Consider the following 27858-nt stretch of genomic DNA (forward strand, 5'->3'; position numbering starts at 1 on the left):
CTAACCTTGTCTGTTTGGCTGTTTGTTTCCTGATGTCACTTAAAATGCACGCAGTCCCTTAGAAAGTAAGGCTGTCAGGCTGAAAGGCTATCAAGACCCTGGTAACTGGGCTTTAAAAAACAGAAGTTAGAGAAAATGAGAAAACAGGCCGGTTTGATGTTTGGTCCAAGGAATAGGAAATAACCACTCAGAAATCGGAAATACATTTTTTGGGGTCTCTGTTCCTCTCTGCACCTTAACTTTTCGCGACCTGACAATGCTCCTCTTTCTCCTGAGGCCTGTCTCCTACTCTGAACACTCTTAGAGTCGGATCAAAGCGCCAGCACGCCAATCTTTGACCCAACTAAGTAGCCAACGCCTCTCAGAGGCTGGGCCGGATTGGAGCTTTAGGTTGCGGGGCGAAGCTCTCAGGCTAAGCCCCTTGCTGGGCTCCCTAGTATCTCGGGTCAAGAGTCGCGAGCAGAGAACCGCACAGCGACCCCGCGCCGGGCAGCCCCGCGCCCCCGGAAGCTCGGGCTCTCCGGCGCCGGGTTGCGGCGGCCTGGGCGGACGCGCTGTGTGCTCCGCGGCCCGGGTCACCGCGTCACTCACAACCGGTCCCCACAAGGGCCGTCCCGGTCTCAGGAGACTCGAGCGACACCGGCCACCGAGGGTAAGCGCTGCGCATCCGGCGGACGCTCTGGAAGCAGGCGCGGGGCTGCGGGCGAGCCCCGGGAGGGAGAGTCGGGGTCTCCGCGGCTCCTGCGGCGGTCTGGCCCGAGTCCGCCGCCAGCCCGGGTTTCAAGTTCAAATGCACGGGGTCGGTGCGGCTTCTCTCCGCTCTTCTTCCGCCAGGCCTGAGAGCCCGCGGTCCCCGCTCCTGCGTTGCACGGAGCGGGAATGACCCGAGCCACCGGCTGTTTACCCCCCTCCCTGCCCCCAGCCTCACTCTCTGCCCTTGTGCACCTTGCCCTTGCACAGCCAGAGCCGCGTGGCCGTCTCGACAAGGTCACCCCCGCTTGCCCGGCCAGGACCAGCTGCCTGCTTTCTCTTTGCTCAGCTCGGAGTTCCCGCTAGAAAACACACCGGAAGGGGGAGCTTTGGGCCCAGAGAAGGCTTTTCTGTCCAAAAAGGCCCGCCTCCCGCGCACCTGGTTTTAATAAGAGCCTAGGGAGAAATATGGCTGGGGCGGGGAGGCTCTGAGGGCTCCCCAAGAAATTCTGTCTAGAGTGAGAAAGAAGGGTGCACATGGATCATACGTGAGCAGGCGCACTCGGTGCACAAGGGTTGGTTAAGACCTCGTGCACTTTTCAACTTTGCGGCTTGGAGCAGATGTAAGATGGTAGTGATGTTAGAAATGGAATATAAACAACAGTGAAAAACACATTTATTAACATTGAGGACAAGAAGATCGCACAGTGGTGCACAATGTATTCTTTTCTCCCCAGTTTTAACAACAACATTGAAATGTTTTAACAACAATATTGAAAACAACCCTACCCCTGTCCTATATCTCCCACTGCCTAGGTCCATGTGCGCACATACTTTTTACATAGTTGCATTTAGAAGTACAGGGCATTCTTATTTCAAATTCTAGAACAGGGAGGTTAATTACATCCTAAGAAAACAGAAGTCTTCATTAGTTCTGAGAAAAAGATCTCTCAATATATGAGAAGTTAAAGATTGTATCACACTTTCAACCTATGTTATAAAAGTTTAAAGGATAAAGGACATGAAAGGCTTTCTTTAAAGACCCTGTGAGACATGTAAATATATATTCACACACATTCTTTTTGCATCTAAAGCCAAGAACAAATTTTCCAATATAGCACTTTGATCTTTGCACTCTAAAGAACTCAACTCTACCTTGTACTAGACTTTAAAGAACATTAAAGGGCATTTGCCTTGGGAGCGTTTGCTAAGTGAATGTGATCCTGGAAACATTTCCTGGCCCCCCTACCCACTCCCCACCTCCTTTTCCCCTGGGTAGCTTGGGTGCACATGCTGTGTGACCCACTGGCTCTTCTAAGGGCCCCACCCATGGTGACCCTCCCAGTCTCAGGAAGTAGGCCCTGGAGGAGCTGGGGCTCAGGCAGTTTTTTGGGGGCCCAGATTTTGGACCAGAGAGCGAGTGGGATTCTCCCCCAGAGGCCTGGGACTGCTGGCCACTCACAGCCCCTGACCTTTTTAGCACTTCCTAGCGCTTGGCTGCATGTGAGGTTCCCAAGTTCACGGTGGGAGGTGCCCGTGAAAGATGCGCTGTTATTGTTGGACTCCCAGCACAGGGAGTAATTAGGGGAGTGACATGTGCTCAAGTCCAGGCCTTTCCTTGTGGGGTGGGTCACTTACGAAGCCGCGCCTGGCCTCTTGCTGGCAAAGGCTGTGGATTCCTGAGGATTCCTACGTGGTTCACTTCTCGGAGGAAGCCTTGATGAGGAAGAGGCTGGGAGTGGGGGCAGAAAAGTTTGGAATTTCCCGTGGTTCCTTGGGGATTGATTGTTGTTGAGAACCACCCTGGGCAACACCACGGTGGAGTGTCTGGGTCTGCTGGCCTTTCTTCAAGGCCACTCTGGGCTCCCAGGGTCTGTCAGGCGGCCCTGCACGTTGAGGGGTGGGGTTAGGACCGCAGCACAGGGAGGAACCGGGGGAACTGCAGTTGCACTCAGAGAAGCAGCTTTTACTTCAGCTCTGTGGTACCCAGCGTGATGTTCGGCAGGTGGTGTATGTTTCTAATAAATGTTCATTCAAGTATGCAGCATGAGAGTGAGCTTCAAATTGTGTTTCAAGCCTGGCTGTGTCGGTGGACAGGGACTCTGGTGGCCCACTAGAAAGAAGGGATTGTGTTAGTTGCTCGTGTGCAGATCTTTGTGACCCCATGGACTGTAGTGCACCAGGCTCCTCTGTCCATAGGATTCTCCAGGCAAGAATATTGGAGTGGGTTGCCATTTCCTGCTCCAGGGTATCTTCCCTACCCAGGAATCGAACCCAGGTCTCCTGCATTGCAGGCAGAGTCTTTACCACCTGACCCACCAGGAAAGCCCTTAAAACCAAGGAAGCAGCAGCCCTCTCTTCCTGGTTCAAATCCTGGTGCCTCCACTTGGAGACTGCCCCTTGGCATCTCTGTGGCCCACAGTCCTCACGTTTAAGAAGGAAAATGTTATCTACTTCATTGAGTGCTTATGATGGTTAAATTGGAGTAAATTTTGGAAAGTACCTAAAGCCTGGCATATACTGCTAAGTTGCTTCAGTCGTGTCCGACTCTGTGTGACCCCATAGTTGGCAGCCCACCAGGCTCCCCTGTCCCTGATTCTCCAGGCAAGAACACTGGAGTGGGCTGCCATTTCCTTCTCTAATGCATGAAAGTGAAAAGTGAAAGTGAAGTCGCTCAGTGGTGTCCTGATTCTTCGTAATCCCATGGACCGTAGCCTACCAGGCTCCTCCGTCCATGGGATTTTTCCAGGCAAGAGTACTGGAGTGGGGTGCCATTGCCTTCTCCGCTGGCATATACTAGGGCCAGGGTAAGTGCTAAAAATGAAAAAACAAAAACTGAACAATGTGGGAAAGGTAACAGTTACCTCGTAGGGAAGAAAAGGTGTGGGAAGGGCACGCTGGACATTTCAAAAGTAACTGTCATCTTTCTCTTTCTTAACCTGGGTGGGTCTGTGGGTTTTGTGATGTTGCTATTTTTTGTACATCTTATAAATATCTTAGTAACTGCTCTATATATGATAAAACATTAAGATTGCACACTCTGATTCTCTTATATACTACGTTTTAACAGACAGGACCACTGAAGCATTGATTTGTGTGACCCATCGTCTTTTTGCACAACCTTATGAGGGAAGAATCATTTTTATTTCTGGTTTACAGATGTGGCAACTGAGGCCAGATAAGTTGCTTAAGGTCTGCATGGATAAACAGGATATCTTGGTTTTATATCAGAGTCTGTGTTCTTAACTGCTGTGAATGGCTTTTTTTAATGTGTTGCTGATATAACGAGTTGTATTTGCACTTTAAAAATGAAATTATTTACCCTATCAATGATCCACTAGCATAGAATTGCACACTATGACTTGTCTATGTGACTTGGGATAGTCTCAACTGTATGAAACCAAGTCAAAATACAGAAATAAGCTGGATCCAGAAATGACTGATTGCAAACCCTCTACTTCAAATTTTGTGTTCATCAAAACTGCCTACTATTCTCAGTACACTTAATAATGAGAAATGCTAAAATGCTGTCCATTTTAATTTAAAATAAATGCATATAAAATGAGATGCCACTTATATGTGTTTTATTTACTCTTTATCTAAAAACACATATGAAATCTTTCCATAAAACATATATTTGGATTCCATCTAAGATTTCAGCAGAAGAAAGGTCCAGGATGCAGGAAAAAGAATATTGACTATTGCTGGCTTAAGACTATAATAGAGATTTAAGAATTTGATAGTGTGAAACAGGGCATTCAACATTTATTAAATGTTTTTATGTATAAAGCCTTGTGTTAGGCACTTAGGGAAAATACAGAGATGAATAAGACAGTTTGATATTCAAAGTCATTTGTAGTCCTTCAGTGTGTAACATGTGGATATACTATTGATGGTTTTGAAACGTGACACTAATCAAAGCCGATTGTATTATGAGATTCCAACAAGTGAAGTGTTTGGAAGAATGCAAAGAAAAGATCCGTGATTTCACAGTGATTCTAGTATCTGAGCTGGACTTCAGAGTTCATTGAAGAGCGCAAATGGGGGGCTGGTAAGAAATCCTGAGGCCTGTAAATAGTTGAGTTGACTAGAATGTTGGGTGGGAGATGAGACCAGGAGGACAGCTTGGAGTGAAAAGCACAGAGGACCTCGCTGAGGGGTCTGGCCTTCCTTAGCCAGTTGGCACTGGGGAACCATTGAGGGTTCCTAAGTGTAGTTGTGACATGCCCAGCACTTTGACCTGACCTAGAACCATTCTTCTGATGGTGGTTGTTAAGAGGGAAGAAAATAAGATGTGGAGACCAGCGAGGAGGCTTTTGGGTTAGTCAAGTGGGATGATCATAAGGATTTCAACTAGCATGATGGCAGGAAGTATAGGAAAAAAAGAAGTTTTGATGGGAGAGGTGTGGCTGGAGCCAAATTTCTAGTTTGAGGACTGATGGTATATGTTGGCCAAAGGAGAAACTAAAAAAAAAAAAACAAAACTCTGAATATTTGATATTGGAGACCAGTGACAAATAGAGAAGAGGAAGAGCTAGGGACATTTTTAAATGATCATTTGGGAGGATGTGAGAAAGCTGGAGTTGAAATTTCTATTCTGCAGGACTTCTCTGAGCCTTTACAGAATGTATTGTGTAGCATTTCCCCAGCTGACCCCAAAAAGCCCCTTTCCTCCAAACAGAGTTTGGAAATGCATCAGGAGGCCAGGCCTACAAGGAAAGAGCAAACAGAGCTCTGTGGACCTTTGACACCAGTCCCACAGCACGGCCAGGCCACAGCGCCCAGGCCACCTCACACCCAGGACACGGGGTTTTGGGGCCCAGGTCACGGGATTTTGGGGCCCAGGTCACGGGGTTTTGGGGCCCAGGTCAGTGAGCACTTGCCCCTCTCTTCAGGCTGCTATTCTAGACACTACTTCATCACGCCTCGGATTTATAGCAAAGGGAAAGTGCAGTATCAAACTTTAAATGGAAGATAAGTGAGAATTTCACACTTGTTCCTGACGGGCTGGGAAATTTGGGGGAGATTTTGAATTTCCTTAGGAATACTTTACTCTTCCTTCTGATGGCTAGAAGAGGTGGAAGCCCTGTTTCTATTATTCGTCCACTTATTTAGACACTGTTTTCTTTAGAACAGGGTTTTGAAACTTCATGTATGTGTTTGTTTAACACCAAGTCATCCAAATGGACTCATCTCTCGGTTTGCTGCAAGCTCTCCATGTGACAGGGACATCAGTGTGCCTGTGTGCACAGTCGTTCAGTCGTGTCCGACTCTTGGCGACGCCAAGGACTGTAACCAGCCAGATCCCTCTGTCCGAGGGATTTTTCTGGCAAGTATACTAGACTGGGTTGCCATTTCCTCCTCCAGGGGATCTTGCTAACCTAGGGATTGAACCCTCATTTCCTGTGACTTCTGCATTGCCAGGAAGTTTCTTTACCACTGAGCCCCCTGGGAAGCCTGTGCTTAGTCACTCAGTTGTATCTGACTCTTTGCGACCCCATGAACTATAGCCCGCCAGACTCCTCTGTCCATGAGATTTCCCAGGCAAGAATACTGGAGTGGGTTGCCATTTCCTTCTCCAGTGGATCTTCCCAACCCAGGGATATGGTTCCAGTTAAATCAAAGGCTCCCCTTACCATAAAAATCATCTCCATGATTTTTAAAAAGCTAATTTTAAACATATTTTAAAATGTACAATTCAGTGGCATTAAGGGCATTTACATTGTTCAACAACCATCACTATTATCCAACTCCAGAACTTTTTCATCTTCCCAAACTGAAACTCCATACCCACTAAACAATAACTCCCCATTCTCACTCCCCACCCTAGCCCTTGGCAACCGCCATTCCATTTTCAATGAATGTAATCTCAAGGGACATCATGTAAGTAGAATCATACAATAATTGTCCTTTTGTGTCTAGCTTATTTCACTTAGCATAATGTTTTCAAGGTCCATTCGTGTTGTAGCCTGGTCTGTACTTCCTTCCTTTTTAGACTGAATAGTACTCCATTGTATGTATATGCCACATTTGTTGTTCTATATGGATATTTGGGTGGTTTCCACCTACCTGTAATATTAAGTTCTTTAAGCAGTCCCTGCACAGAGCTTCCTTCCGCACAAGTGGACGAAGACTTTGGGGTTCGTTTTAATTATATTTGAGTTGATAATAGAAAATCACCAATCATCTCATTAAATCAAGATGTGAAACTGGATTCATTCAACTTTAGAGAAGAAATTCTTCTATGTCCCCATTTCAAGTGGATTTGGATAGCAGCTGTTCTGAACTTGATTGGAGGGCTTGGTCCCAGGAGCTAACTGGTGATTCCTGGCAGGGGAAAGTCCTTTTTGATTTGGAAGGGACCAGGGCTGGCTCATTAGAAGTTCTCCTTAGATCTTTGCAAAGCCTCAAAACAGTTGGGTAGAGAGATGGAAAAGTCAGTAGGATATTTGGAGATCCAGGCTCAGAAAAACATGGAGAAGAATTTGGGTGTTTCCCAGGGACATGCTGCTTTGGAGGCTGCTCTTGGGACTCAGTTTTGAGTTGGAGAGAAGAGATTAGAAGAGGACTTCCGTGGAATGAAGCTTTTAAATTGTGATGTTGGAGAAGTCTCTTGAGAGTTCCTTGGACTGCAAGGAGATCAAACCAGTCAATCATAAAGGAAATCAGTCCTGAATATTCATTGGAAGGACTGATGCTGAAGCAGGAGCTCTAATACTTTGACCTGCTGATGCAAAGAACGGAATCATTGGAAGTGCTGGGCAAGATTGAAGGCAGGAGGAGGGGGAACGGCAGAGGATAAGATGGTTGGATGGCATCACCAACTCGATGGACATGAGTTTGAACAAGCTTCAGGAGTTGATGGACAGGGAAGCCTGGGGTGCTGCAGTCCGTGGTGTCGCAAAGAGTGGGACACAAGTGAGTGACTGAACTGAACTTGGTGGAGTGGGGACAGGTGGAAACTCTGAGCCTGGAGGTCAGCTCAGCTTCCCACACCATCCTTTTCTCCTTCCCAGAAGACTTTGGTTCAGAGAAAACAAAGTAATTTTGACTGAGCTATTAGGTTGGAATAGTTTCAAGGAAAATTTAATGAGGTTTCTTCCCCTTTTACCAGCCTCACAGAAAACAACCAGCTTTATCTTGTGAATCTACTGATTGCCAAATTGTGCCCTTCGGTGTTTTGAGGTGCTGCAGTGCACTTGCAGGGTGCTGTGAGATACTATAAATTTTTAAGGAAAACAGAGCTATACTGTGCGATGCTCAAGAACCACTAGCTCGAGGTGTTCGTAGTTTCAGCGTTAGATTGTGCTGCATTCCTTTAATGATATATCTGCGGAGCTGGGTTTTTGGTGGCTGCAGTGGTAAAGTCGGTCATTAGGTGGAACCAGCGTGGAGTAGGAAATGAGGGGAGCAGTGTCCAATCCAATTCCAATGTTTAAGAAGTTGTACAGTGTGCAGTAGGTGTACACAGTCCATGAATAAGTGATTGTGATCATATGAGAAGGAAATTAAGTTTTTTCAGTCTATCCGTATTATTCTTTTAAATGGCTATTAAATTACTAGGGCATAACTACGTGAGTCTGAGTGAACTCGGGGAGTTGGTGATGGACAGGGAGGCCTGGTGTGCTGTCATTCATGGGGTCGCAAAGAGTCGGACACGACTGAGCGACTGAACTGAACTAGTAAGTTGTTTGAACTCAACGACTTAACAAGTGTTAACTGTTAGGTATTTCTTTCATTTCAGGGGTGCCATGAAAAATTACTGAGATACCCCTGGCGCAACATATCAAGAGATTTTGAAAATCTTTGCTTTAGTACATAAGAAAATTCTCAAAGTTGTATATTTACTTTCAAATACATCAAACATGGAGATGAGATGAAAAGAGAGAGAAACACTTTGCATATTTTTCTAAAGTAAATAGGTTTATTTTTCAATTATAAAATTAATATGTATTGATTATTTTAAAAATCCAAAAAAGTACTAAGTAAAAATAAAATCCTCCATATTACTACCCTCTTTTCCCCCATCCCCTGCTATAGATAACAGGTCATAACATCATGGTGCATATTCTTCCAGACTTTTACTTTTCCCATGAATGTTTAAGAATGTGCTACATGCATGCGAAGTCGCTTCTGTCATGTCTGATTTCTTTGTGACCCCATGAATGGTAGCCTGCCAGGCTCCTCTGTCCATGGGATTCTCCAGGCAAGAATACTGGAGTGGGTTGCCATGCCCTCCTCCAGGGGATCTTCCCAACCTGGGGATCAAACCCGTGTCTCTTCCATCTCCTGCACTGGCAGGCAAGTTTTTTATCATTAGCTCCACCTGGGAAGCCCAAATAGATTTTTATAAAAACCAGACCATATAAATTCTATTTTGCTTATTCCTTTTTAAAATTCACTATATTGCACCTGTCTTTCCATGTCAACATGAATAGAGTTGTAATCACACATAATGCATATATATTTATTTTAAACAGATTTACAAATAAACTTTCAAGGGAGAAAAACCTTTCACTTCTAAAGACAATATTACTGATTGTAGTCTGATTCCACCGTTAAGAGTAGCTCGACCATGCCCCCTTGTGGCTTAGAGCAATACTTAACATTTTCTTCAAATCTGTGTTTAAGGCCTTGTATTCTGACGCAGAGGACACAAAAATGAATGAAATCACATCTTTTTAAGGAGCTTACAGTCTGTTAAGAGAAGATGAAATATATAGTTAAATAACTATGAAAGGGAATAACATGTAATTATGTGTATCTTAAGAGAGCTAAAATTAAAATTCCCATAAGAGGAAGGGGTTGGTTCCATCTTTGAAGATTAACGACTTCATGGCAGTAACAACAATGATAACAGATAATATTTATTGAGTGCTTATGAACTAGGAACTGCTCTTTGCACTTTTTATAGAAAAGATGGAATTTCTCTTCTAAGCCTTTAAGCATGGATCGAATCTTGTCTTAGAGGGTTGAAGAGGAGATGTAATGAGGGCAGGGGACAGTACTCCAGGTGGGGGAACTGCAGGGAGTCTGTGCTGAGCAGGGAGTCTGTACTGAGAGGGGTGGGCCTTGCAGATTGCTTGGAGTGATGTAGGAAGTGACACTGGAAAGGGGCAAGTGCCTTGAATCCCAGACTAAGGAATGTGATCTTAATTCTGTTGACAGGCAATGGGAAGCAATGATTCAAGTTTTTTGATCAGGGTAGTAATTTTATCAGAGCTGGACTTTGGGAAGATTAACTTTTCAGCGGTGTGAAAAATGAGAGACTCGGGGCAGAGGGGACAGTTTAGAGGCTACTGCAATGGTCCAGGCAAGATACAATACCACTCTGAAGAGGTGCAGCAAAAAATGGAGAGGAGGGAATGAATCTGAGCTTGGTTAGAAAGCCAGCAATGATAGAATGTCTTTCTAGAGTTTGACATTTTTACTTTTAATATAAAGCAGCACAGTAACATTTGGTGAACTTTGAATGGAGGTCTTCATACCCAGTGGGTTTATTTCTACATGAACTAAACAGATTGATTCATCAGCGTTCACATGCCAATTTCCTCCCTCTCCCCCAAGAAACTGCTTCTCTTCAGGACACCAGGTAGACCACTTGATTCAGCCTCTCCTCTGGTAATTTTGGCAGGGCTCAGGTCCTGTAGTAGGGCACACTATTCCTAGTCATTCTCTAAGTTTGTGATGTGGCATAGTATTTGGAGAATGGTGTCACAAGATATTTTTTTCTCTAAAGAATATAAAACCAGAGGGATCTGCTGAGCCTAAACAAACGGGATTTGGATTAGACCTGAGGAGTGGAGTCTGAGGATGGGAGCTACCTGGAATTACATGATCTAGAGGGCGGCAGCACAGTGTTCTGTGGCCACTTAAAAAGATGAGACAGTTAATCATGATGATTAGAATTTAGTGTGTCTTCCAATATAATTCATTTTAATTACATTTATAAACACTTATAAAAGAAACCCTGCCTTTAATATTATTCATACCTAGAGCAGTGATTCTCAGAGTGAGGTCACTAATTCATTGGTGAGCCATCTGATTCTTCTTGATGGGTTCAAGCCTATCCCATAAATGTTGTCATTGTGCTAAACTGCTCAGTTGTGTCTGACTCTTTGCAACCCCATGGACTGTAGCCCGCCAGGTTCCTCTGTCCATGGAATTTTCCAGGCAAGAATACTGGAATGGGTTACCATTTCCTCCTCCAGGGGATCTTCCCAACCCAGGGATCGAACCCTTGTGACTTGTGTCTCCTGCATTGGCAGGCGGATTCTTTATCACTGCGCCACCTGGGAAGCCCCATCCCATAAATGTTTAGGGTGTTATTTCACGATAATGAGTAAGATGCATAAGCTCACATTTACCTCTTATAAAAATAATGATAAATGGATGAGACATCTTCCTTCCAGGTCTTTCTTATCACTGACTTTCCTGTGCCCATGTGGGCATATCCCTATGGAGTCTGCTATAGAGAGAAGTGATTTGTTGTTGTTGTTGATTTATTTATTTACTTTGTTTTTGGCTGTGCTGGATCTCTCTTGCTGTGCGGGCTTTTCTCTAGTTGCGGTGAGCAGGGGCTACTCTCTCGTTGCGGTACGTGGGCTTCTCATTGTGGTGGCTTCTCTTGTTCCGAGAATGGGCTTAGGGCGCCTGGCCTTCAATAGTTGTGGTTCCAGGGCTCTAGAGCACAGGCTCAATAGTTGTAGCAAAGGAGTTTAGTTGCTCCATGGTATGTGGGATCTTTCGGGTCAGGGATCGAACCTATGTCTCTTGCATTGGCAGGTGGATTCTTTATCACTGAGCCACCAGGGAAGCCCTGGAGAGAAGTGGTTATTTTGATGTTCCTTGTGCATTTTTCCAGTAACCAGTGAACATCTCTGTACTTCATCACTTTAGTTCAGGCACTCAGTTGTGTCCGACTCTTTGTGACCCCATGGACTGCAGCACGCCAGGCTTCTTTGTCCATCATCAACTCCCAGAGCTTGCTCAAACTCATGTTCATTGAATCAGTGATGACACCCAACCATCTCATCCTCCGTCTTCCCTTTCTCTTCCTGCCTTCAATCTTTCCCAGCATCAGGGTGTTTTCCAGTGAGTCAGTTCTTTGCATCAGGTGGCCAAAGTATTGGAGTTTCAGCTTCAGCATCAGTCCTTCCAATGAATATTCAGGACTGATTTCCTTTAGGATGGACTGGTTGGATCTCCTTGCAGTCCAAGGGACTCTCAAGGGTCTTCTCCAACACCACAGTTCAAAGGCGTCAATTCTTTGGTGCTCAGCTTTCTTCACAGTCCAACTCTCACATCCATACATGACTGCTAGAAAAACCAAAGCTTTGACTAGATGGACCTTTGTTGGCAAAGTAATGTTTCTGCTTTTTAATATGCCGTCTAGATTGGACATAGCTTTTCTTCCAAGGAGCAAGTATCTTTTAATTTCATGGCTGCAGTCACCAACTGCAGTGATTTTGGAGCCCAAGAAAATAAAGTTTGTAACTGTTTCCATTGTTTTCCCATCTATTTACCATGAAGTGATGGGACCAAAGGCCATGATCTTTGTTTTCTGAATGTAGAGCTTTAAGCCAACTTTTTTACTCTCCTCTTTCACTTTCATCAAGAAGCTCTTTAGTTCTTCTTCGCTTTCTGCCATAAGGGTGGTGTCATCTGTGTATCTGAGGTTATTGATATTTCTCCCAGCAATCCTGATCCCAGCTTGTGCTTCATCCAGTCCAGCATTTCTCATGATGTCCTCTGCATATAAGTTAAATAAGCAGGGTGACAATATACAGCCTTGACGTACTCCTTTTCCTATTTGGAACCAGTCTGTTGTTCCATGTCCAGTTCTAACTGTTGCTTCTTGACCTGCATATAAATTTCTCAGGAGGCAGGTCAGGTGGTCTGGTATTCTCATAGCTTTAAGAATTTTCCACAGTTTATTGTGATCCACACAGCTTTGGCATAGTCAATAAAGCAGAAGTAGATGTTTTTCTGGAACTCCCTTGCTTTTTCCATGATCCACCGGATGTTGGCAATTTGAATTTTGAGCATTACTTTGCTAGCGTGTGAGATGAGTGTAATTGTGCGGTATTTTGAGCATTCTTTGGCATTGCCTTTCTTTGGGATTGGAATGAAACTGACCTTTTCCAGTCCTGTGGCCACTGCTGAGTTTTCCAAATTTGCAGGTATGTTGAGTGCAGCACTTTTACTGTACTTCATGGGTGCTCTTAAATATTTTCTTGAGCAACTGTCTTGAGTTATACCATGTTTTAAAGATAAGTTGAATAGAGAAAACTGAGTCGGGTTTCTAGGGCATTCAGGTCCTAGAATTTTAAAAGATTGACATGGCCCTTTTTTTGAATGTTTGAGAATGGGCTTCTGCTCATGGGCAAAGAGGTGTGAGTGAGTACAATATATAACATAATATAAGGCAGTTCTTGAATTTGTGGATCACTAATTATCAGGCTTGAGCTATTTCAGACTTTGCTGGAGTCATAATCCAAACCTGATTTGTCATCGGTATACAGCAGTATCGTATTCCAAACCCTATCCGATTATAGTTACGTACTTTATCACTTTTTAACCATTTAAATTACATTCCTGTTAATGGAATCTATGTTTTAAAGTCAAGGGCGAATCGGTGGATTGCATGGTTCATGTCTAGTTGAGTTTTTATGGCTAATTGGGCACATATGTACTAAGTTAACCCCTCTATTTAGAAGTGAAGGATTTTACTAAAAATGAGCGTATTTTTATTACAGGCAGCTTAGTTTCATCTGCTTAAGTAGTTTTTAAAACATGAACCATTTTTCAGTACAACTGTGTCTTAATGTGTTAACTGTATTTTTTAAATGCAGATTTTTTTTCTCACTAGCTTAATGGGAATTCAAAGAAATCATAGCCTTTTAATTAAAGCCAATATGTTTTGGTGCCAGACATTCTGAAGGATTCCAATGAACCAAAAAAGAACACATTTCTGCACTGCAAGTGTGCATATGGGACCCTTCAGAAGCTTGACAGAAATGCCTGATGGAAGGATTCGAAACAGGAAAAAGATTAATAAAAAGAACGTCAGAGTAGGTTTCAGAATAGCTTAAATAATGTGTGTAGTGAAATAATTTTCTACACCAAAGGATGGTTTGATTGAAAAATTGTGACTCTTGCCTAGTCTTAACATTATAAAGTCTAAATCTAACTTCAATCCATTTCAACTAAAAAAGAGTTATATTTTTCAAACCTAAACGCTGGTACACGTGACTGTATTTTCAGAACTAGTTCAAGCGGTCTGACAAGCAAAATTTGGTAGACAAAGGAATGGAATATTTGAAACTGAAAAGATCCTTGAAAGTCTGGGCTATACATTGTAATGGCAGCTGGAAGGAAATCACAGGATACATTCGATTGCAGTTTGATCAAACAGAAAGAGCCTGCAACCAGAAGTCAGATGATTTAAATTTTAATTCCTCTGCTTCTGGTGGCAGGGTCTGGGGAAGGGGCGGCAGGCGCCATGTCGGGCCGCGAAGGTGGCTAGAAGAAGCCGCTGAAGCATCCCAAGAAGCAAGCCAAGGAGACGGACAAGGAAGATAAGGCATTCGAGCAGAAGCGGAAGGAGGAGCAGAAGAAACTCAAGGAGCTACAAGCAAAGGATGCGGGGAAAGGCCCCCTGGCCACCGGTGGAATTAAGAAATCTGGCAAAAAGCAAGCTGTTCCTTGTGCCTGAGGCAACAATGACCCTTAGTTCCATTCCTGTTTAAACACCTGGATTCCCTGCCATAATATACGTTGCCACCTATAGCTAGAATGAAGTGTTGTCTTGGAACCTATTGTACATTTAAGAATAAACTTTTGTAAAAAAAAAAAAAAAAAAAATTTAATTCCTGCCCTGTACTCAGCTATCTGTGGGACCAGACAAGTCATTTAAGCTTGCCATACTTCTGATTTTTCAGGTGTAAAATAGTGATTATGTCTACCATAACCATCCGATGACTGTGAGGATCCTAATGAACTGTTGTGTATAAAAGGCTTCTTGAAAAGTAATGCTAAAGTTTTATACAAATGGAATTATTTCTGTGGTTTTTGAATACCCACGGCCAGACAGAGAGCATGCTTTATTTGTCATTGCCTTGCTCAAGTGCCTGGTGTTAAGGAAAGGTTCTATAGACAGTGCTGAATGCACGCATGAGTGAATGAATGGGTTTTTTTCGCTCATTTTATTTTCTCCATCAGAGACTTGGGTCAAAAAAATAAAACTAAATGTGTGGCTTGGGATTCTTTAGAGTTTTACACATGTGCACCTTCTGGTACCCATCCAAGTTCAAGCCACATGTATAAACACAAACATAATCTGGTAGACATCCTAGTATTACATGTGTGCAGGGTGTTTGCTGGAAGTTTTTCTCCCCCACCCGCTATGGTATTGGACTTGGCAGCTAGAGCCCTAGTTGAAAATGCAGATTTTAAATTAAGTCAGTGAGAGCTGTGGCCCCTCCCTTTCCCATCTCCATTCCTTGCCTCCCCTTTATCCCCCACTTTGGGGCAGCCTATTTGGTCCTCTACCTTCACTCACTGACCCAGTCTCCTGTCTCATCCTCAAGGCCTTTTATGGAGGTTGTAGGGGAAGAGAGAGAGGGCGAGAGTCTTTCTGATTGCAGCCTTTTGGAAGAACAAAGTTCGTGATTTTCTCTTCTTTCCGAGAGGGAGAGACAGACTTCCTTCAACAAATTTAGTGAAGGGGGAAATTCCTTCTTGTTTGCAAGAAGGGAAAACTGGCTTTAGGTTTTCCTCCTGGACATCTGCTTGATCTTGCTCTGGAGCAGAGCAGAGGGCTGGAGAGGCAAGGCAGGCAGGACGCTGATGGGGGACTGAGGGGGTGAGGATGCCCCAGTTTGTCTTGGTCAAGTGCGCACTGTGCTGAGGGCTGTGGCGTTTGGCTCTCTTGCTGGTTTTCCTACCTGTGAGGATGCCCACTGGGTGAGGAAGCATTCTGAAGAGTCACGCTTCCAGCCTCAGCCTGCCCTGTAGGGGAGGGAGGTGACGAGATTCCAACTGAGTCAGTTTGACATTTCAAACCGAACTAACTAGCACTCGGTGACAGGAACGCAGAGGTGGTGGAACTTGCTTGAGATCCACTACTCCTGTTGAGAAGGGAGATTTGGCAGCAGTGATTAGAAGACAGAAAACAAAGCAAAGCCTAAACTGTTTCATGTTTGTCTGGCACTGAGCAGAGCGTCTTCTATAAAGTTATTACACTAATTAGAAATGGTCCTTATGTGGTTTGATTTCAATTACTTAATCACAGAATCCAGAGTCAGAGCAGAAAAGATCTTAAAGATAAGACTCCTAGGCCAGTAGTTTCAAATGATGTTCCAGGAAGTCCTGAGTGGGAGTGGGAGCCCAGGGAGGTTACCAGGACCCTCTGGGGAGGGGTGAGGATGGCTTTAGGTGGGAGGGGGTATGGAGGAGGGTAAAGATGCTGAGAAGGTACGTCCTCTGGTCTCTCTCCTAACCTCAAGGTAGAAAATATATTGCTTTTATCTGCTTTCAAGGTCAGTTTTCGTTATAAGATTACTTTTGTCCAAAGAATTCCCCAGTTAGAGAAAGAAGGGCTTCCTTGAAATCCATTTCTGAGATAAGTAAACTGAAGCTCAGACTGTGGAAGTGACAAGCCACAGCCCACAGAGCCCTGAATGGCAGAGCCAGGACAAAGGTTGTCTAGTTTTGACACCCTGTCCCGAACTGAGGGGTAGAGTTAGCCTTGCAAATTCGAGGTGCATTTACTAAGCAGCTACTAGACAAGAGTCATGCTGCACGGTTTTCTTCTTCTTCTTCCTAAAAGATTAATGCAGTTATTGCATCCATTTGGTGCCTTTACTGCCGGAAAAATAACAGCCAGCAGGGGCTTTCTTGGGTTACCTCGGTAAGAGATCTCTGTAAGTCAAACACTATTAACTTTAATGAAGCGGCTTTGATGGTGGGGAAGAGACAGCTGACACCACATTTCCCTAACAATAAACCACTCTGACAGATAAAAACAAACAGGCTCAAGATAACATATAGCATTTCCAGAACAGGGCCAATAATGAATGCAGACGGATGTGAGTTGGGGTTTCCTCTAGGCCGTGTCCCTCCATCTGTTGTGGAAACTTCTAAAAGGCAGGGCAGGACGATCTAATCTGGCTTTTACAGAAACCACTGCCCGGGTTATTATAAGGATGGCCCTGGGAGGAAATTTTAAATAAACTGAATCTTACCCTGGGCTCTTACTGAAACCCTCTTTGCTCTGATTTAGCCATCAGGTCTGAGCGTCAGTGGTGTGTTTATCCAGTTCTAGTAACCTGGGTCATATATATACTCCTCCACCGTCCCTGCCCTGGGGTGACCCAGCCTGTTGCCATCCGCTCCCTGGGACTGAACCTGTGACTGGTGAGCACTACCCACGGGGCTGCCACGGCTCACTCCTCTTGGGCAATCCCCATGGAGAACTCCTCCTAAAACAAAAACAGGAACAACAGCAGCACCCAAAGCAATCAGGGTTAGGCAAGGTTTGGTGCTAAAGCCTGTTACAAGCAGCACAGAGGAAAATGGTATAAAATTTTGAGCTCTGACACGCTTTGGTCATCAGTCATTAAATCTAGGTTTCAGTTAGATGATGCTGAGTGACACACCAGTTTTTAAAGAATGTTTATTTCAGTTTCCTCACCAGACTCTGTCACTTTGCAAAACACCCTAAATGGTCCTTTCACTGGGGACTGCTTTAATGTGTGCAGTGGAGGAGTGCTGTGTGCTTACCAAGCTTAGTCATGTCTGACTCTTCGCAACCTCATGGACTGTAGCCCGCCAGGCTCCTCTGTCCATGGAATTCTCCAGGCAAGACTACTGGAGTGGGTTGTCATCTCCTCCTCCACGGGATCTTCCTGACTCAGGGATTGAACTCGCGTCTCCTGGGTCTCCTGAATTGCAGGCAGATTCTTTACCACTGAGGCATCAGGGCAATAGAGGAAGGATTGTTATAATTATACTTTTGAATTTGTAAATCATTTGCTACATGTATTTTCTCATTGGATCTTTACACCTTCTCTACTGATGGAGATTTTTGATAGTCTCACTGATTTGCCCAGGTTCATCCAGGTGCCTTTAGAACCAGCACTGGATGGGTTTCAAGTTTTGTTCCAGTCTGATGGGAAACTTCTTAGAGTTTTCTCCAGGTGTGTGTGTGTCTTGGGGGTGGGTGCGGGTATAGTGGCTAGAAAGCAGAAGACCCTGCCTAAATTACTTATTGCAATCCGCTGGTAATTCTAGAACCCTAGTGTAGCCTTACACACGATGCCATTTTCTCTGAAGTGTCTTTCCTCTTCTAAGACAATTAACAAGTTACCCAAGTACCTGTTTTCATCACAGTGATAACTGTTACTCAGCCAGTGTCCATTTTGTTAGGTACTTATGCAAATACATAATCATATCTTTACTATTCACACCAGTTCTAGAGATGCTGTTAGTACTTGCCTGTTCTCTATGAGGAAACTGAGAGACATTAAGTAAGTTGCCCAAGGTCGTGGGCTTCTGAACCTGTGTTTGTCCCACTGTACCACACCATGCTTGGGTTTGGGTGTGAACATATGGTCAAAGCTGAACAACAGGAGAAAACGAGGCCCTAAATTGATGAAACTGTACATTAATAATAATAAAAGCAATAACACCAGTAGTTACCATATGCCAGCTCCTGTGCGAATGTCTCACCCACATGATCTCTTTCACCTTGACACTGCGCTTTGCAGGTGGAGACTCCTGTCATCCTTCAGTGCACTCCACCCCTTGGGATTTAGCTTTAGATAAGTACCCCTCTTCCTTTGTGATCTGACCATGAAAAGATATTGTTTGTTAACTGCATGTAGTTCACCCTGGACATCCCCCTCTCCCTGCAATCTAGAGATTTGACTTAAACCTGGGAGAGACTCAGACTCAACTGGAGATTCAGAGTGACCCAAACAGGCTCAAACATGCTCTGAAACCTGCAAGAAGAATAATATACAGTTCTAAATGCAGGGCACATTTTCATTTCGAGGCAGTGGAGGCCTGCTTTAAGATTAGCCCCTGTGAAAAGATGTAGGGCTCTTAAGTGTCCACAAGCTTAAGATGGGCCAGCTGTGTATAAGACATGGCTGATGAAGCAGCAGATGCAGTCCTAGGAAGAGTTTTGAACCATGGATTGTCCTGGGATCCCTAAGGAAACGAAGGTAAAATTTTGTATTATTTTACGGATGAAACCAGGCATCTATTTATGAGGTCACAAGATTAATTTGGAGTCCTTCCCAGGTGATGGGCAGAAATAGACTTGTTTAGGTTAGGGTCACCCTCCTTGACCTCACAGTTTCTGGTGGAAAAGCAGACCATCCCATGAGATGATGGGCAGACAGGGCCCTGCAATTAGAGGCTGACCAAAAAGTAAAGCGGCGCTTTCGGCTTTGCAAGGATTACTGCATGACCACATTCTGGCCTCTTGGAGATCCCATGACATAGTTAATCTTATTCTTACCTTTTAATAAATTGGGAAACTAAGGCTTACAGCAGTTGGACAGAGGCTGCGGGTATGAAAATTTTAATTATACCTGGTATGGGACTCTAATGCGGAGTTTGAAAGACAAAGAAAATTCCCATTGCCCCTTCCCACACCCTTAGCTGAGATCAGATTTCTCTCTGATAGATACGCTAGGAGGGCATGGGTTAATGAGGACCCTGACTGCGGGGGTGGCCAATGATCACTGGGAATTAGCTCTCACCCTGTGTTCAGGTCCCCAGGCAGCAAAGGGACTTGGAGTCCCGGGAACATATTTCCTTGTCTTCCAGCGTGAGAATGCCTTGTAGGGGCCAGAGTGACCTCTGGGTTTTGTGGGACTCTGTGGGAGCCATCCGTGGCAGACGAGGACTGATTGAGAGCTGCCCACTCAGATTTCTCCAAAAGGCACCGTTTTCTCTGTATCACAGCCGCCCTCAGGATGCGGCCTCCAGCCTTGACTCTGGCGGCTCCAGGCTTACAGCCCAACAGAGGCCAGTGAGAGTTTGTGGTGAGGGCTGAAAATATGGGCGGCGTTAGGCGGGGAGTGGATTTCCCTGATACCCTGGCTTTTCTCACCCAGTGTTTTTATATGCAGATGAAATGACAGTAAAATGAACAGCAAGGCCTTGCTCAAGGCGGGGAAGGGCTGCTGTGAAAAGCAGTCCCAGGTGCGTGAGTGGAGTGCTCGGTGGGGCAGCCCCCGCCCACCTCTGTTGTTCCCCAGCAGCGGAGGAAGCCTGGGCGTCTTCAGTGTCTGAGCCTCCGTGGTGTATTGATCCCCTTCTGCCTGCAGCGCCCCCTTCTGGCCTGCCCTGTGTCAGGCAGTCATTGAGCTCCCGCCCAACCCCTGGTTTCCTTCCATCAAGCTTCCCTGGTGGCTCAGAGGGTAAAGCGTCTGCCCGCAATGCGGGAGACAGGGGTTCAATTCCTGGGTCGGGAAGATCCCCTGGAGAAGGAAATGGCACCCCACTCCAGTACTCTTGCCTGGAAAATCCCATAGACTGAGAAGCCTGGTAGGCTACAGTCCATGGGGTTGCAAAGAGACGGACACGACTGAGCGACGCGACTTCACTTCACTTCCATCTCCCTGGTTTCCTTCCATCAGGAGGGATACAGGGCCCTTCAAGGGTCTCTTGCCTGCCTTGTTTTATGTGGACTTTGGCCCAGGGGACACAGTCACAAGCTTTCAAAAGTGCGGTCACGGCCATTCTTGTGATTACCCCCTTCTAGTCTCCCAGAAACTGGGCTGGTTGCGCAGTTAACTAATTTCAGAACCTCACAAAGCTCTGCCCTCTAGTGGGTCTTTGGGATACATTTCAATTCTCCGGAGAAACAGGAAGAAAGGCAACATTTAATGTTAACATGCTAAGGGTATTTTAGATAGAATGGCCAGAGATCGGAGCGCCTGGAACTTGACAATTGAAACCTCTTTCTGCTTCAGTCACCCTTTCCTGGCATTTAACAAGTTAGGAAACTGTCCATACCAATTTAGGCTATTTTAATAAAAAATGAAATGACACATCCCTGAAAACAAAACTTGGTTTGGATTCCTTGTTTTTGCTCAGGACAGTGCCTCTGCAGCCCGTTAACTTGTAACTGTGGTTCGTTTACATTACTGACTGATAACGCAGTTGATTTTTGGATTGCATCAACTTCCTCTCTGTTTTCTTTATGAAACATCCCATTGACATTTTTCAGCCTATAACAATTTATCTATTTTCCTGTATGTAGAGCAGAAAATGCTTTTTGTAACATATGTATGTTAATATTTAATTTTTTTCCATTTTTTCAAAGTGAGGGCAGATCTTAATTTATATGGCAAGCTGAACTGTGTGCTCCCTTCCTAAAGTTTTTAACTTTACCCTTAAGTTGACTCTTGCCTACTCGGTGACCTCACACCCTAATTTTTCCGTTTACTTCCTGTACTGCATTTGAAGTGCCTATAAATCACATCTTAGGTCAACCCTTTCCTTAACATGAATAATATTTGTATTCTCGCTGTGCAACACAATTTTACAGCAATGCCCGTTTATTTTTTGGCAGTCTAGACTTTTATTCTTTTTTCTTTTTCAAAACCCTATTAAATTTCAAGCCTCTCTTTTAGCACTTACAGTGATTACTGCTTTAATGCACCAACTTCTTGTCGCTCAAGGCATATCTGGAAAATGCCACATGTGAGGTACTTGATGGGTTGACCCAGTTTCATAAGGGCTCAAAGCAGCACTGGGCCCAGTCAGGCTGTGATGTGGAGGCAGAAGCATAAGGCATTGGTGAGCCAGACCATGGAGAGTGGATTCTTACCTGGTACTTGGGTTGGCTGCTACCTGGGTTACTGCCCTTCCCTGCTCCATGTAGCACCCTCCTTTAATTAAAATGACATACTTTAATGATCTGTAATCATTGGTTTGTTTCCAGAAGCTATCAGGTTGCATGTGGAAAAGTCAGTGGAGCAGAAACAAGATCCACTGACCTCATCGCCCCAGCATGGAGGAGGGAAAGTCAGCATTTGGCATAGGGAGGATGCATGCAGTTAGAAATTTTATTTCAATCGTATCTTCTGAGCTTGGCTTTTTGTGATAAACTCTGGCCAGTTCCTTTCTTACTATTCCTCCCCCTTATGAAGAATCATTCAATTGAACCCATTTTCACTTGTGTTCTTATGAGCAGTGTGTGTGTTGGATGTTCTCTGCTGAAGGTCTTAGAGTTCTAGTTATTTGTGCCCTTAGATGGTGTGAAGTCAGTTTGCACCTACCCAGCAGTCGGTCAGCAGTATTTACAGATCAGTGGGAACTCAGGACTTCAGAGTATGGTGCCTTCTATAAAGTCATGAATATGGCCCAGTTTTTAAAAAAATGGAAATATAGGGACTTCCCTGGTGGTCCAGTGGTTAAAACTCCACGTTTCCATTGCAGGGGGCACAGGTTTAATCCCTGGTTAGAGACCTAGGATCCTGTGGCACAGCCCAAAGAAAAAGAATAGTGGATTTGCAATATTATATTATGATTGTGGCTCAGTTTGCCTTTCAGGGAGATGTAGCAGAGTGCTAAGGACCCTTCAGTCAGATGAATTTTCTCTGACCATGAGTATGTCACTTATCCTTTCTAAGCATTATTTTTTTAATCTGTAAGATGGGAAGGAACAATGTGACATTGGATGAGGATTAAATGAGGTGCATGTAAAGTTCTTGGAGAAGGGAAGGGCAATCCAGTCCAGTGTTCTTGCCTGGAGAATCCCGTGGACAGAGGAGCCTGGAGGGCTATAGTCCATGGGGTCGTACAGAGTGGGACATGACTGAAGCGACCTAGCACATATAAAGCTCTTAGTACATAGTGCTCAATAAATATTAATTATTATATTTGAGGATCGAAGATCCTTTATAGGATCAGCTTGTGTGGGATGAACCTGGACTGAGGGATCTGAAAGGCCTGAATCTGGACTCCTAACTCATGCCTGTTACCTCAGTGACTCTGGACACCCCTATGGCCACCTGAGCCTTTATGTTCTCATTCTCTAGTGAGTGACCATATCCCACCACCCCAGGGGTATTGTGAGGCTTCTGTGAGCTGGAGGATGTACTAGGCTTGGCACTCAGTTCAGTTCAGCTCAGTCGTGTCCGACTCTTTGCGACCCCATGAATCGCAGCACGCCAGGCCTCCCTGTCCATCACCAACTCCCAGAGTTTACCCAAACTCACGTCCATTGAGTTGGTGATGCCATCCAGCCATCTCATCCTCTGTCGTCCCCTTCTCCTCCTGCCCCCAATCCCTCCCAGCATCAGGGTCTTTCCCAATGAGTCAACTCTTTGCATGAGGTGGCCAAAGTACTAGAGTTTCAGCTTCAGCATCAGTCCTTCCAGTGAACACCCAGGACTGGTCTCCTTTAGGATGGACTGGTTGGATCTCCTTGCAGTCCAAGGGACTCTCGAGAGTCTTCTCCAACACCACAGTTCAAAAGCATCAATTCTTTGGCGCTCAGCCTTCTTCACAGTCCGACTCTCACATCCATACATGACCACTGGAAAAACTGTAGCCTTGACTAAACAGACCTTAGTTGGCAAAGTAATGTCTCTGCTTTTGAATATGCTATCTAGGTTGGTCATAACTTTCCTTCAAAGCACTGCTGCTGCTAAGTCACTTCAGTCGTGTCTGACTCTGTGCAACCCCATAGATGGCAGCCCACCAGGCTCCCCCGTCCCTGGGATTCTCCAGGCAAGAACACTGGAGTGGGTTGCCATTTCCTTCTCCAATGCATGAAAGTGAAAAGTGAAAGTGAAGTCGCTCAGTCGTGTCCGACTCTTAGTGACCCCATGGACTGCAGCCTACCAGGCTCCTCCGCCCATGGGATTTTCCAGGCAAGAGTACTGGAGTGGGGTGCCATTGCCTTCTCCGTTCCAAGCACCAGAACTTAAGAAATGTTAGCTGATCTCCAAATCCCAGTCTCCTGAGGTCACGTGTATTGTCTCCAACAGACACTTGAACTTTGTTTTACTTGATATGAGTCAGAGGTAAAGAAAAGACGACCCCTTAGAATGACACCCACTCTCCAAGTTAAAAATAATCATTTAGCACTTCGTTTAAGACACCTTCAAAAGCTCAGGAGTCTTTGGCTCCACAATTTAAAATATTAACTTAACTGAAACAAATATTGCTGTTCTGTTAAAATTCAACACTTGCATATCTTGTTACAAAACAGTGGATTGAAAGTTTTCCTAATCATTCTGCTGTGGAATGAAACTCCTTGGTTGGGAAATGGTACACAAGTTTTTGGGGCACCGAGTGCTTTGGACATTAGCAGTCTGGCTGGAAAGATGCCATCTGCCACGTACCTGGCTCGAATGTACTAGCACAGCTCTGGGCAGAAATTTTGCTTGAGAGCAGCCCAAAAGGACTTTTTTTCTTTTGTAAATGAAGAATTCAGCTGATAATCAGTGCTTTCTGGGGATTGTAGCGGTGAGAGAAGGGGTCAATGACATGGGATCTACACGAAAGCTGTTTTCTGTCTGCTCCACGAGCAGGTCTGTGAGAAACGGACCTGCCAGAACACCCGCCCTTGGTGTGAGCAGTCTGTTTTCTGCTTACATACACAGACTTGATTTATAATCCCAGTCCGGACAGCATCTGAGTCTAATTACCTGGGTATATGAAAGTTCAGGAGATCGCAACTAAGTTAGCAATTCAGGGATGCGCTTTACCAGAAGCAGATGGAAAAAATAAAACACTTTAGTTTATGACTATTTTTCTATTTGGGGGAAGGAGAAAGAACAAAAAGAGTTGCCAAATTGATCCTTGTCAAGCACTAATTAAATATTATTCATGATTAATTTTGATGTTGATGTATTCAGCGTTTTAGCTGTGTCATAAATATCTGAAAGAATGAAATAACTCACTTTGTGTAGCTGTAATAAATCATGCATACCACAGTCCCCACGTGGCCTCCTGAGCCAGCCCCTTATTATTATTTTTTTAGATACGTACACTTTTAGTGACTTTTATGGTTATTAGAGATGTGAGGAAATAATTTCCTAATTATGCCTTGCTGCCATTACATTTAATTAAAAACAGATATTTGTTAAATTACAAAGAATGAATAGTTTCTATTGTATAGAAATAGTTATTGAAATATTTACAGATGAAATGATATAAAACTGGGGATCTTCTTTAAAAGAAAATCCAGGGTGTCTGGAAGAGGAGTGAGTGGTTGGGGATATAAATGAAACAAGAGTAGCCATGAACTGATAATTTCTGATGCTCAGTCATGGGTCCATGGAAGTTCATTTTAATATCCTCTATTTTTTGTATATTTTGTAATTTTCTATAATAAAACTCTAAATTGTATTTCTTTGGGAAGAGGCTCACATATATTCCTCAAGAGTGACTTAGTGGGTTTTCACTGTAAGCATGCATTCTTTCAGTTACAAACCATGGCTCAGAAAATGGGGTTGGTAGACTAATAATGATGCGAGTGATGAACATACCAATACCAGCTTCTGTTTAATTGAACATCAGCACGATGCCAGGCACCCTGCTATTTGCTTTACACATTTATTTATTATGCAGGTTAAGTATTTTTATCCTTATTTTGTAGATGAATAAACTGAGACTTAAAGAGACTCAACTACTTGTCAAAGACTACATACTCTGTAACAGAAATGAGGTATCCAAGTTTTCAAAGCTAATCTTACTCTCTTTCTCTTTTTTAATTTATGAAGAGACTGCTTAGTGAGGCAGTTTGGCTAGAACCATGAATTCAAGTAATCTGAACGGGAAGGGACTTTTGCTCACGAGCTCAGTCATTCAATCGTATCTAACTCTTTGCAACCCCATGGGCTGTAGCCAACCAGGATCATCTGTCCATGAGATTCTCCAGGCAAGAATACTGGAGTGGGTTGCCATGCCCTCCTCCAGGCGTCTTCTCAGCCCAGGGATTGAACCTGTGTCTCTTCTGTCTCTTGCATTGGCAGGCAGGTTCTTTGCCACTAGCGCCACTCTAGGGCTCCTGCATTGACGGGCAGATTCTTTACCACTGAGCCACCTGCGAAGCCCACAGAAGGGACTTTAGAGATGGCACATAGGTACATGCCTACTCCCTGCTCCTGCACCTGTGGTGGCAGACATTGCTAACAGATCGGGGCATAGAATCTCTCTCTGCATGGTGTCCCAGACAGCTCAGAGCTGGCATTCGGATACAGCTCCATTCATCCTCTTATTCTCTCACCACCAGATGAGAAAACTGGGACCCAGAGAGAGGCAGGAGTCACTCAAGATCTCATAGCTGACAGGGGGCAGGGTACTCGTCTCCTGAGGTACGTCCAGGGTTCCTCCCACCATAATAGCTGAGTGCCCTTCCAGATCAAACTTTCAATGATGCTCTGTATGTTCACACCTGGAACTGTTTAGAAGAGTGCTAAGTGCATGAGCGCTCATTCGTGTCTGACTCTGCGACCCCATGGACTGCAGGCTGTCAGGCTCCTCTGTCCATGGGATTTTTCAAGCAAGACAACTGGAGTTGCCATTACTGCCTCCAGGGGGATCTTCCAAACTCTGGGATTGAACCCACATCTCCTGTGCCTTCTGCCTTGGCAGGCAGATTCTTTACCACCAAGTCATCTGGGAAACACGCTAAGTACTGGATCAGTGTTAGCTGCTATTACTATAAGGAGGGAAAATGTAAAATATACTAACTGTAAGATATAAGGGCTGTAAATAAAGGCACATCCATGTTCAAAAGCATCTGCTGGTGTCCTAAAAGCATAACAAAGCCCTGGACATAACAAAGCTGGCCCTGCGGCTGCAGGCTCAGGCCCCAGGGCTCCCAGCAACACGGGAGCTACCCGCAACTTCAGTTCCCAGACGGTGCTCCTCAGGAATGGGCATGGAAGGCACCCTTCTCAGGGCTCTGTCCAGTCTAGATTGATGATGTAAAGCAACCGACCTTTTAGCCTCACCTTTGTACGGCGCCCCACCAGCCTCACCAGCACAGCCTTGGCAGACCCATCCACCACTGAGTTCCTGCTCTGATGTGGCATCCTGGTTTGGGCTTCTTTCATAATCTCAGGCCTCCCTCTTCTGCTCTGAAGACTTCTGAATCCTTGGACAACTCTGACTAACAGAGAGTTTCCCGTTACCTTTACCTGCGTACAGCAAAATTTTATGCAAACAGAAAATGTTCTTCCCGCAGCCTTTGTTCTTCAGTGGCTTTGTGGGTTGAGTCTGCCTTCCCGAGGAGATCCAGGGATGATGCAGGTATTGTGAATGGAATTTGTTGTTGTTGTTTTTTAATCTGTGAATTAAACAGCTAATAGAAACGCATGTAATTTGTGTGACAAGTGACAGCTTGTGTGAAAATAACTTACCCAGATCCTGTTACGCATTTGCATCCATTATGCTGGGGAAAGCCGTATGTCACTGGTAGATCATTAAGTCTTAGTCACCAGTGTTTTCCTAGGTGAAAGGGTAATTATTTTTGCTGTTTGTTCGTAATTTATTAATAGTGAAGAACATTAGGGTAAAGGATTATTTCAAACAAAGTGACAGATCAGATGTGTGGAAGGCATAGTGATCCAGAGGTTGATAAGAGAAGCTATTAGTGCAAAGATAAGCTTTAGTTTGGGATCTGCTTGTGCTACCACTGATTGGCATTTCAGATAAATTAGGTGAATGCAGAAGACTGAACAGAAACTATAGAGAATATTTCCGCTTTGGATGGAATCAGCTGTGCTCTAGAGTAAAAGCACAATTTCCTATATTGTTACATGCATACTACTGGTGGTATACAGGGTGATTTTTAATGAGGCACAAAAATGTATTTTTTTTCAATAGTAATGTGTTCATCTTAAATATGCTAGGAAGACATGAAAGCCTACCAAGTCTGTGATTTCTTTGATTATTTATTATTTATTTTGCTTAAGCTTAGGTTAAGCTAGATATTTATGTTTTAAAAGTGAGTTAAGTAAAAGAGAGTAAAGTAAATACATAAATAATAAAGACGGTGTTCAAATATGACAAAAATTGAGGTAATAAGATGTAAAGCAATGATGTTTAAGGAACATTGGATATATGATTCAAAGCAGGTATTGGGAGAAATTTACTGGCTTTTTATTCTGAGTGTGAGATGCAAAG

At 44.4% G+C, this 27858-nt stretch overlaps 1 protein-coding gene and 1 pseudogene across 3 annotated transcripts in view; both read left to right on the forward strand.

Annotated features, from left to right (window-relative positions):
• The first annotated feature begins 372 nt into the window (after positions 1–372).
• Positions 373–27858, forward strand: part of LOC102287021 (uncharacterized) — a 194547-nt gene continuing 167061 nt past the window's right edge. For all 3 annotated transcript variants that reach the window (XM_070383153.1, XM_070383152.1, XM_070383154.1), the window contains exon 1: positions 373–652. The gene's annotated coding sequence lies outside the window, so the exon portion shown is untranslated. The remainder of the gene's footprint in view (positions 653–27858) is intronic.
• LOC138990913 (translation machinery-associated protein 7-like) lies at positions 14195–14407 on the forward strand (annotated as a pseudogene).

This window comes from Bos mutus, chromosome 15, assembly GCF_027580195.1.
Source record: "Bos mutus isolate GX-2022 chromosome 15, NWIPB_WYAK_1.1, whole genome shotgun sequence".
NCBI lineage: Eukaryota > Metazoa > Chordata > Mammalia > Artiodactyla > Bovidae > Bos > Bos mutus.